This window comes from Trachypithecus francoisi, unplaced genomic scaffold (genome assembly GCF_009764315.1).
Source record: "Trachypithecus francoisi isolate TF-2019V2 unplaced genomic scaffold, Tfra_2.0 Lachesis_group8, whole genome shotgun sequence".
NCBI lineage: Eukaryota > Metazoa > Chordata > Mammalia > Primates > Cercopithecidae > Trachypithecus > Trachypithecus francoisi.
The window spans coordinates 82,147,254-82,159,368 of NW_022681473.1; the positions used below are offsets into that span (position 1 = coordinate 82,147,254).

General features: G+C 40.8%; 1 pseudogene; it reads left to right on the plus strand.

Annotated features, from left to right (window-relative positions):
- Window positions 1-8,548: 8,548 nt before the first annotated feature.
- On the plus strand, window positions 8,549-9,447 carry LOC117081535 (annotated as a pseudogene).
- Window positions 9,448-12,115: the final 2,668 nt, after the last annotated feature.

Consider the following 12,115-nt stretch of genomic DNA (forward strand, 5'->3'; position numbering starts at 1 on the left):
AAGAGAGAATGATTTTAGATTAGGTTTTTCTGAGATGAGAATAAATATGCAAGTAATGTATGAAGAAAAAGTTTCCAGGAATACTAGTCATGGGATCAGGGAACAGAATGGGGCAAGAAGCAGCTCAGCAAAGGAGAGATCCCTGGCAAAATACTGCTAAGAGTAGCTAGCTCCAGACTGAAGCCTTAAGGGAAGTTACTCCCAGAGTTCCCTTACCTTAAACAGTGAGAGCTGGACTCTCACAACCCTGCCTCCTCCCCACTTAGGAAATAAATTCCAGACACTTCTGGACTTCTGAGAGGACATGAGAAATGAAACATGGTAAAAGGAAACATGGGGGATCTGAGTCAAGCACCATCTAAGAGCTTGATCTACTTTCCTGAAAGAGAAATTCTAGTAGAGACTTGGCATATTTCTTTCAGGACACTTGTTTTTATTTTGCAGCACAGATTTTCCTTCAAAAGATCTTTACTGAGCACCCACTATGTGTTTGTCCTGAATTTGTGCTGCTGTGTTCTGTGGTTTGCAGCAAGAGATGGAATTTGGGCCTTTCTGCACTAAGTTGTGTGGTTCCCTTAATGGGCATGCATGTATATACAATCCAAAGATGAGAATGTGCAAATATTGAAGGTCTATAATCACGCCTTCGATATCCATTTAACAATTACCTATTTCAAACTCAAACCCTGAGTACTTACCTGAAGCTCAATTTATAAAAACAAGTGGTTTTCTTCCTGCCTCTGACCAGAAATAAAAATTTTGCAATTCGAATTCTGATGACAATTTAGTGCTGGCATGAGTGATGTAACAGATTCCTCCTCTCCCACTGTTCTGTTAATGGAAGGAGAATGTAGCTAATACCCACAATTTGCAGGAAAAATACAAGAGTGTTATGTAGTCTGATTTCAAATACCCCAGCCCTAAGTTACGTGGGTGACAACAAAAAAAAAACTTCCTCAGTCTCCAGTGTAGTTCATCCTGTTAGTGTTGAGACTACAGAAATAAGTCACAGAGATACATCATCTGCTTCTGTAAAGCTATGCACAATCCAAATATAATACAGAAGATGCATGTAGTCCTAGCAAATATCGACCTGAAATGATTTGAATTTATCCCCATTTCTCTTCTGTCCTGAAGAAATTGCTCATTCAAAATTTACTCTGGGCCGGGCGCAGTGGCTCATGCCTGTAATCCCAGCACTTTGGGAGGCCAAGGTGGGTGGATCACTTTGAGGTCAGGAGTCTGAGACCAGCCTGATCAACAAGATAAAACCCCATGCCTACTAAAAATATGAAAATTAGCTGGGTATGGTGACGCTAGTCCCAGCTACTCGAGAAGCTGAAGCAGGAGAATCACTTGAATCCAGGAGGCACAGGTTGCAGTGAGCCAAGGTTGTGCCACTGCACTCCAGCCTGGAAGACAGAGTGTGACCCTGTTTAAAAAAAAAAAAAAAAATTTACTCTGAACAATATTGTGACACAAAATTTACTCTGAACAATATTGTGACACAATTTCTTCTTTCTTTTTTTTTTCTTTAGACACAGGGTCTTGCCATATTGCCTAGGCTGGTCTTAAACTCCTGAGCTCAAGCAATCCTACTTTCTCAGCCTCCTGAGCTATAGGCACATGCCATCGCACCTGACTTAAAGATTTTTTATTCTTTATTTTTGGTACCTCCTTCCTTCTTCATAGCCAGGACTACTGATTTGTTCAAAATCTCATTTCCTTGAACAAGCTGCTCCAGCTGACAACAGAATAGTGGTAGTAAGCCCCAAAACAGCCCTAGCCTGCCTTGAAATCCTTCTCCATAAATATTCCTCTTTTCTAGGGCACTTCAGAGTAAGTATGTTTCCTGAGCATATGCAGATCTTCTCCCTTGGTCAGTTTCTAAAGACAGGCTCAAGATAACCATATATGGCTGAGTGTTTCATTGCAAGGAGGTGTGTGGACATCAGTAGGTGAAGAATGTGTCCATTTCCTAGGAAGTAGAAAAATACGACGCAGCATTGGTCCAAGCTGGGACCTGAAGATTCTCTATTCCTCAAGCATCATGGAGTTCCTTTAGTAACTACTGTGGTGTGCTACCAGATGGCCTCACTTCAGGACTGAAGCACGCATGGCAGGCTGCTCAATGTGTTGGTAACTGCATTAGTTTCCTAGGACTGCCCTAACGAAATACCACATGTTGAGTGGCTTAAACAACAGAAATGTGTTGTCTCACAGCTCTGGAGGATAGAAGTTCAAAATCAGGGTGTCGGCAGGGTTGGCCCTTCTGAGAGATGGGAGGGTCGAAAATCTATTACATGCTTTTCTCCTTGGCTTGTAGGTGGCATTCTCCCTTGTCTTCACATCATCTTCCCTCTACAGATGTATGTCTCTGTGTCCATTCTCCCCTCCACCTTTTTTTTTTTTTTTTTTTTGAGACGGAGTCTCGCTCTGTCGCCCAGGCTGGAGTGCAGTGGCACAATCTTGGCTCACGGCAAGCTCCGCCTCCCGGGTTCACATCATTCTCCTACCTCAGCCTCCCGAGTAGCTGGGACTACAGGTGCCTTCCACCATGCCCGGCTTTTCTTTTTTGTGTGTGTGGAATTTTAGTAGAGACAGGGTTTCACCATGGTCTCAATCTCCTGACCTCATGATCCGCCCGCCTCAGCCTCCCGAAGTGCTGGGATCATTCTCCCCTTTTTTATTGGATTAGGGGACATCCTAATGACAACATCTTTATTTGATCATCTGCAAAAGCCTTATTTCCAAATAAGGTCACATTCACAGGTTTCAGGGGTTAGGGTTTCAATATCTTTTTAGGGAACACAATTTAGCCCATAATGGCAACTGAGAGCTCACAGATAAATCTCCTCCCAAGATTGCCCTCAGCTGAAGAGAGCCACCTCTCCCAAGTCATTCCTTTTCCCTGTGTTAATCCACATCCTAAAACTGATCACCGAGGTGTTATCAAGGCCTGAACACTCTACCCTGATTCGAGACAATTCTGCAGGGACATCCCGGCTCTGAAATTTCATATAAGTTGGTACAGACATCTGTCTGGTCCTTCTTGTTTCACCTTCCCCATAGACATCACTGGAAAGCCTACCCCGATACACTTTCCACAGGCAACTATCCAAATCAGAATCTGCTTCCCGAATCACACCATTTGTAGTAGCGCTTCTCTGAGCTTGCTCTGTGCCAGATACTGGAGACCAGAAACAAGACATATCTTAACCTCTGAAGCCTTCCTCAATATCAGAAGACATTATTAAGTACAGAAAGAAAGATTTTCATCACACATAATCTGCCTTTGAAGCCTTCATTTCCTATTGTGTGACTTGTTTATCTTACTTCCTCCTCTCCCAAATCTTAACCAATAATCATATCCTCCATCTTCTCTTTGCAAAATCTGCTTCTTGAATGAAAAAACAGAGGACAAACTATTGTCAATTAAGCATAAATATGAGCTAGACATTTTGTACATGTGATCTCATTTAATTCTCTCAACAGCTCTATTGCCTTCACACTACAAATGGAGAAACAGAGATTCTATGAGGATCAATAAGGACTCAGCTCATCTGGCTTATAACAGACTCAGCAAGGATGAAAACCCCAGGGCTTTTGATTCCAGAATGTGGGCTCTTTCTATCACACCAGTGGTTCCCAGACACATATTCCACAGGCCAATCAATTAAAAGCAAACAAAAAATTGGCAAACAGAAGTAAAGCTAACAACTTTGGATTTTGCCAGGAATGTAAAAAAGTAAAAGCTTCAGTCTTCTACCACCATCATTTCACAATAAAACGAACATTTCAACCCAGAAAATTTTACAAATATCAAATCTCAAAACAGAAGATTAGCACTTACAATTGAATTAATTCAACTTCGTGAAAAATATAGCACATTGCACTTCATTTTACTTATTTTGCCACAGACTTGTGAAATTTTTTTCAAGAACTGGTAGAGATCTTGGAAAGAAAAAAAAACAGTTTGGATATCGCCTATAAGGTCTGGGTTTTATTCACACTAAAGTGTAAATGACCTCTTCAGGTTAGTAAGCAAAATATGTTGACTATCTAAGAAGATCTATCTAAGTCAGTTTTGATATGATCCAACATAACTAAGGACTACGTGGGAATGCTACTATACTTTTCAAGAAACAAAGCAAAAATTTAAAAAAAACATTATATTTTATAACTTGGCTATTTTTTCCCCAGATTTCAGATATCTCTTAGAAGTCAAAAGCTGGCAAGGGTCCAATTTCCAAGGAGAAGGTTTTTCTTTGGCCCTATCCATTCTCATTCAAATTCCCTATAAAAGTTACATTCAACAATTTTTATTTTACCATCAGTTACCTTTGGTAGGGAAATAGTTAGAATTTACATGTTAATAACTGAAACCTTGTAAAATGCCAGCTCCGGGTTTGAAATGTATGCATTTTATAATGGTTGCTGCACATACTGTCTAATTATTTGGGAGAGGTATAATGAGTTAATATATTCAGTAGTTGCAATGAATATGTCTTGAGCAGAAACACTGACTTATATATTTAAGCATCCTTTATCCAGAAGGCTCCCAAAGTGGCTCATAGATGATCTAAAGATCAGCTGCTCACCAGTGAAAGGCAGATGCCTTAGGTGAGGAAACCCTTCTGCCAGAGGTTTCAGTAGCACAGAGAACATACTGCAGCATTACATGGGGTGAGGCTCTAATTCCCCAAGTATTACAGATTTAGAACTGATGTGAGGTATTTCATTTGAAGAACAGAAGTATTTTAAGAAGGCTGAGTGCAATTTTGAAGTGGCAATCATTCCTTAGAAGCAGCTTGTCACTGTCAAAAGAATGAAACCTCAGGAGTTCATCAGAGCTAAGCTTGAATTCCAATTCCATTACTTATCCAGCTGGGTGACCCTGAACACAGCCCACTTCCTCCTTGTAAATGTACAGATGACAACGGTACTTTCTAGAAGCTTGCTGAAAAATTGAATACAAGATTGCACACAAGAAATGATAGTTTTTGTCATTATTTTATCTTTAAAATGGGAATATCCATGGATCTCAAACTGCTGTGAGAATAATAATTTAAAAAATAAAGAACATTTAGTGAGGAATTATTACGTGCCAGGGAATGTGCCTAGTGCTTTACATGTATTAACTCATTGTGTCCTCACAATAAATGTATTATTTTACAGATGTAGAAACTGAGTCACTTGAAGAGAAAGTAATTTGTCCAAGTTTGTCACCCAGTTAACAAGTGGCAATATCCAAATTTGTAGTGTCTGAGTATATGGTTGGTATCAAACAAATGGTATTTAGCTGATCTCTTTAGAGAATGAACTGGAATGCCCAAGCCACTTCCCTACCTCCATTTATTTTTCTGAATGTACTCAAAGAAAAAGCTCACACTGTGCCCCTTTAATCTACCTTCCCCCAGACAACTCCTTCAATTCCATTCAATGCACAAAACCATTATGGAGCTCCCGAAGAAGGCAAAGACTCTTCGAGGTACTGCAAGCACACAAATGTTTTCAGGATGCAGGTTCAGTCCTGTCTTACAGCAAGGCCACAATCACAACTAATTACCAAACAGATTAGTCTGTGATCAGCCTTATAAAAAAAGGATTAGCCAAATTTTATGAATTCAATCGAGGGCAATCTGCAAAGAGGAAGGGCATCTGAGTGAGCCTCAGAGACAGTACTCTTTCTAGGCAATCTTTGATAGTGTCATTCCTTTGGGTTAAGTAGCCCTCTTCTAAAATATAAACACTTCTTCCCAGAAGAAGAAGGCATTGCAGTTTTTACATAGCTTTTTTTTTTTTTTTTGGAGACAGAGTCTCACTCTGTCGCCCAGGCTGGAGTGCAGTGGCACTATCTCAGCTCACCGCAAGCTCCGCCACCTGGATTCACCCCATTCTCCTTCCTCAGCCTCCCTAGTAGTTGGGACTACAGGCGCCCACCCCCACGCCCGGCTAATTTTTTTTGTATTTTTAGTAGAAATGGGGTTTCACCGTGTTAGCCAGGATGGTCTCGATCTCCTGACCTCGTGATCCACCCTCCTCGGCCTCTCAAAGTGCTGGGATTACAGGCGTGAGCCACCGCGCCCAGCTTATATAGTAATTTTTTAAGATCATTGTCATCTGTGGCTGAGTGACCTTATAATGTCAGCATGCTGGGCCTTCAGAGAAAAGGAGCAGTAGGACAGGAAGGAAGCAGAAAGCAGTACACGGGTGACATGCTCCGAGGACATGCTTCGGCTACCTCCCCAATGTTCAGGACTATTGACCAGCCGTGTCACTGGCAGGAGCACACTGTCCTTCCTGAAAGGGATGGACAGAAATATCAGAGAGAGGATTATAGTTACACACGTGACAGGACATTTCCACACAGCACGTAAATGAACAGTTCTAGAGTCAGTTTCCAGTACTTTGACAGAGCCAGAGGTGAGGGCAATGGATGGCTTGGGGGCTTCTCAACCCTCTTCATCTTATTCCATAAAGGTGGCTCTCTAAGAAATTCACTTTAATTCCAGAGGGTGACCGACATATTCAGAAGAAGGAAGATAGCTTTTTATTTGAAAAATCTACCTGAAGTTGTACTGATGTTGTATAAAATATAAGAGTTTGAAAACCAAACAGCTCTGAGGGTCTCTTACCTACAGCAAGACTACAAATTCCTAGCTGTCTAACCTCAAGCAAGTTAACCTTCCAATTTAATAAGATTAATGTAAAATATCATGCCACACTAGAATATACATTGTATAACAGCAGGGATATTTTTTATTTTAAATGCTATGTCCCCAGTGCCTAGAACATTGCCTAGCATTTATTGAATGAATTTGTGAATGAGTGAGTAAATAATAAACAATTATTTCATTCAATGCCTACTATGTGTTAGGTATTGTTCTAATAACTGGATTTCTATGAATACTAATTGAGATGTTATCTACAAAGCAATTGGTACGCTAACCGCGTGACAGGTTCTTCCTGCCCACTGCAAATATAAAAATTAACTTACCAAGATCATGGCATTGCAGTAAAGAAAGAGTTGAATTAGGCTGAGCCCTGTGGCTCACACCTGTAATCCTAGCACTTTGAAAGGCATAGGTGGGAGGATCACTTGAGGCTAGGAGTTCGAGACCAGTCTGGCCATCATGATGAAACCCTATCTCTACTAAAAATATAAAATTTAGCCATACATGGTGGCACATGCCTGTAATCCCAGCTACTGAGGTTGAGGCATAACAATCACTTGAATCCAGGAGGTGGAGGTTGCAGTGAGCTGAGATCACGCCTCTGCACTCCAGCTTGGGCAATTGAGCAAGACTCTGTCTCAGGGGGAGAAACAAAAAAAGAGTAGAATTGACACAAGGCCATGCCATAGGAGAGACAGAGTTATTACTCTAATGAATCTCCCCAGAGCCTTGGAGGTTAGGATTTTTTCAAAGATAGTTTGGTAGTCAGGGGCTAGGGTAAGGGCCATGCTGATCGGCTGGGTCAAATATGAAATCACAGGGAATCCAAACTGTCCTCTTGTGCTGAGTTGGTTCGTGGGTGAGGGCCACAGGAAAGGTTGGCAGGTCTGAGTGGGGCTGTACAGTTGTCAGAAATGCAAAAACCTGAAAAGACATCTCAAAAGGCCAATCTTCCATTCTACAGTAGTAATGTTATCTGCAGGAGTAATTGGGAAAGTTGCAAATCTTACGACTTCCGGAATAATGGCTGGTAATTACTAGAATTCAAACCCCTTTCATCCTCCTAACTTGGTGGCCTTTCATTAGTTTTACAAGAACAGTTCAGTTTGGGGGAAATGCTGTTATTATTTAAACTGTAAACTAAATTCTCCCGAAATTAGCTTGGCCCACACCCAGGAAAGAGCAAAGATAGCCAACCTGTGAGGCCAGAAGCAAGATGGAGTTAGCCCTGTCAGATCTCTTACTGTCATAATTTTGCAAAGGCAGTTTCAATGCCATGCCAGTGCATAGTGTGTGGGTAAATAAATATTGTTTCCTTTATGACATTTTAAACAAGAGCAGTGGACAACAGGGGAGAGTCAATCCAAGCATTACTAACCACTCATCAGTGGCCCTACACCCTCATACTGACATTCTCAGTTGATCTGAAGGAGCCTCTGTTACTCTGCTTCTTGCCATTTGTTTTTTCACCAGAAGCTGTGTTTTAACCACCAGCTTAAAATCCCCAGATCTTTCTAATTCAGATACTATCAAGGTTGCAAATCCAAGTGAGCTTCACTTAAAGCAAATGCTAAACATCTAGTCCATAAAAGGCTTCCCCTAAAATAGCACTGATTTTCTGCCAATGCATATTTTGAACACACATATTTAAATCTCTTCAGGTATGTCTTTAAGTCTCCAATGTCCATAAATAATTTGGTAGTATTTTTCATACAATGGGTCCCCAGTGAGTAGAGTGTTTATTAGGTGAGAGACAGAAGGCAGAGGAAGAAGAGCAAAATATGGAGAATGAAAGGAGGAGAAGAGGAAGAAGGAAAGTAGAGAAAAGGGATCTTACCCTTGCTTTGCACCTGTCTTGTCCATTTAAGCATCCCTTAAGGTGGTGGGTTTTGAATATCAGTGCATAGAAGAATCATTAGGGGACTTGTTGAAAATGCAGATTCCTGCTCCCCACTCCCAAAGATTCTGACTTGCTCTCTCCTCCCACCACCCAAGATGCCGAAAGGAAAGAGGGGCAAGGGAAAGAAGGTGGCTCAGTCCCTGCTGTTGTGAAGAAAGGGGTGAATTCCTGTTTGAGAAAAGTCAAAGAATTTTGGCATTGGACAAGACATCCAGCACAAAAGGGACCTCGCCTGCTTTGTCAAATAGCCCCACTATATCACGTTGCAGCTGGCAAAGAGCTATCCTCTATAAGCAGCTGAAAGTGCCTCCTGCGATCAACCTGTTCACCCAGGCCCTGAACTGCCAAATAGCTACTGACTACTTAAGCTGACCCATGGGTACAGATCAAAGACAAAGCAAGAGAAGAAGCAGAACCTGTTGGCCTTGGCTGAGAAGAAAGCTGCCAGCAAAGGGGCTGTCCCCACTAAAAAACCAACTGTCCTTCAAGCAGGGGTTAAAACTGTGACCACCTTGCAGGACCACAAGAAGGCTCAGCTGGTGGTGACTGCACACGAAGTGGATTCCATCGAGCTGATTGTCTTCCTGACTGCCCTGTGTTGTGAGATGGGGGCCCTTCACTGCATTACCAAGGGAAAGGCAAGAGTGGGATGTCTACTAGCCCACAGGAAGACCTGCACCACTGTTGACTTCAGAAAAAGACAAAGGAGCATTGGCTATGCTGGTAGAAGCCATCTGTACCAATTACAATGACAGATATTATGAGAACCTTTCTCACTGGGGAGGCAATATCCCGGGTCCCAAGTCTGTGGCTTGCATTGCCAAGTTGGAAAAGGCAAAGGCTAAAGAACTTGCTACTAAACTGGGTTAAATGTACACTGTTGAGTTTTCTGTACATAAAAATAACTAAAATAATACATTTTTTTTTCCAAAAAAAGGTGGAGGGGGGGATTCTGATTCAGTAGGGTCCTGGGAAGGTACATGTTAGCAAGTGTCCCCAATCACTTCTGATACTTAGGTAGCCTTTGCAAGCCCTTTTGAGAAACACTCACCTACAGAAATAATGATGAAGACTACTGCAAAGAAGTTTAAGTAGTTCAGGAAAAGGCCATCTACATACTGAATTCAAAATACTTGAAATAAAGGAGTGGCCATTTTCTCTGACCTCTTATCATTGTAGGGAATAGGGTTATAACATTGCTTTTACCATGTTACACTCTTGCTAAACATCCCAACTAGTTCTCACTGCCAGCAAGATAGAGTCACAATGTCAGCAAGGCCTTTCATAAATGAATTCCCACTTATTTTTTCCAGCTTGATCTCTTTACTTATGCATATAGCCTTCATTCCAAGCAAAATAATCTATGCATTGTCCCCAAGCATGCTATAAACATCGTCTCTACATCTATGGTGGGATTTCTAAAAATCACCTAATTTCCCCAACTTTGAGTGATCTAACATTTAATATTTCTTCAAATCCCAGGACTGATAGCACCTCCATCTTCCAGATGGCTCCTGCAAACCTGCTTCCTAGGTCCTCCAAGTTTGGTGTCCCCAGGTCTCCAAGCAAGACTCTTAAGAATTCCTGGCAGTTCCTAAAAGTCTTTGAATAAATTATCTTTTTCTCAAGTTTTCAAGAGCATTTTTCTGTTGATTTGAGTTAAAGAATCCTAAGTCATACACAATTTTTTCTTTAACCTTTACTCTTCCTACCTTACATTGGGCACTTTACCTATATTGCCTTGTTCCATTTATTTTTCATACGTCTCTGTATTCTTTCCCCAACTAAATTGCAAGATCTTTTGGAGCATAGACTCTCTTATAAATTGTTTATGCATTTCTCCAAAGGCTTAGGACAGTGTCCTAAATAAAACATATGTAGTTGGGGTGGGTAACTGACTGCCCTCAGAGGTTCAAAGTCGCCTTTCTGGCCTCAGCATAAAGTGTTCTTAAAATTCTGTTATCAAACTAGTTCTGGAATTTTCCAAATCATTACTAATCCTTTGCCAAACCAATCTAAACTGTGATGGACAGGAAGCATTCTTGTCTGTAACATTTCCCTGGTGCTGTTGTTTAATAAAGATTGCAGCCCTGTGAACATCTGCTTAAAAACAAAACCAAATTCCTCCAGGGTAACTTGATTTCTGATCCTCATCAGGAAACATGTTACACTCTAGCACTCATCAGAGCATTTGTAAATCCCACACTGTAATTACAGAATGCAAACCTACCTTTTTCCCTGTGTTTGGGAGGTAAAGATTGGGCTTTAGAGTCACAAGCCCTCCCTGTAGCTCACCAGGCTCCACTGTCTTGCCTCTTTCTTTCTAATTATCCAAAGTATATACTATTCTACACCAAGACTGCTTTTCATGAGTGAAGGAACTTTGCTCAATCAAGTGAATTTACTATGAATCTTGCCCTTTTAATTTCCACATGGAAAACACACAAAAAACACTCTATGTAACTAAAATATTTTTAATTTACTCTTTGCAGTAATTTCATATATATTTTAGTACCTATTCCTCAAAATAAACTGAAATTTTGGAAAAATAAGATAAAAAAAAAAAGCCGGGCGCGGTGGCTCAAGCCTGTAATCCCAGCACTTTGGGAGGCCGAGATGGGCGGATCACGAGGTCAGGAGATCGAGACCATCCCAGCTAACACGATCAAACCCCGTCTCTACTAAAAACTACAAAAAACTAGCCGGGCGAGGTGGCGGCACCTGTAGTCCCAACTACCCGGGAGGCTGAGGCAGGAGAATGGTATGAACCCAGGAGGTGGAGCTTGCAGTGAGCTGAGATCCAGCCACAGCACTCCAGCCTGGGTGACAGAGTGAGACTCTGTCTCAAAAAAAAAAAAAAAAAAGATTTAAGCAGGAGTAATTTTTTTTGTATGCTGTTCATATAGCTAAAAGTTTAAGAACTTTCTTTGCAGAAACTCAGGGATATACCAAGTAGGCACATAGATATTATAGATATTATCAGTGTACTCAGTCTTGAAAAATACTTTTGACCACTTTTAGTATGTTTTCAGTATAAAAATGATCTCTTTTTCTCCTACTTCTAATCAAGCTACCTTTTAGTTCCCAGGGACGTGAAAGAAAAGTAGTATATATGCAAATAGTAATAACCTTCAAGATTGACAAGAAAAATTATGCTCAAGTCTGAAGCAACCTCAAGAATATTTTCTACTTTCAGGTAACATTTCTTCTACGATAATCTAAGAGAATTCAGCCTGGGGTTATATTAAGAATAAACAAATTATCTTCTAAAGATCTTAATGCTAAAGCTCAGACAGTGAGTGACACAATTTAGATTTCACATGAAATCTGTCTCCATCAAGAATTCCTTAGACAACCAAGTACCACATTTAGAGCTCTTATTCTCTCCAACACAATTGAAAGTGTCACATGCAAAAGAAAGCCAAAATTTTTTTAATCATAAGAAAACAATATGACAATGTCTTGCCTTCGACTTCAACTGAATTCCTCACTGCTTATTACTATTATTATTGATAATAGGCATTTCTGTGCCACGAAA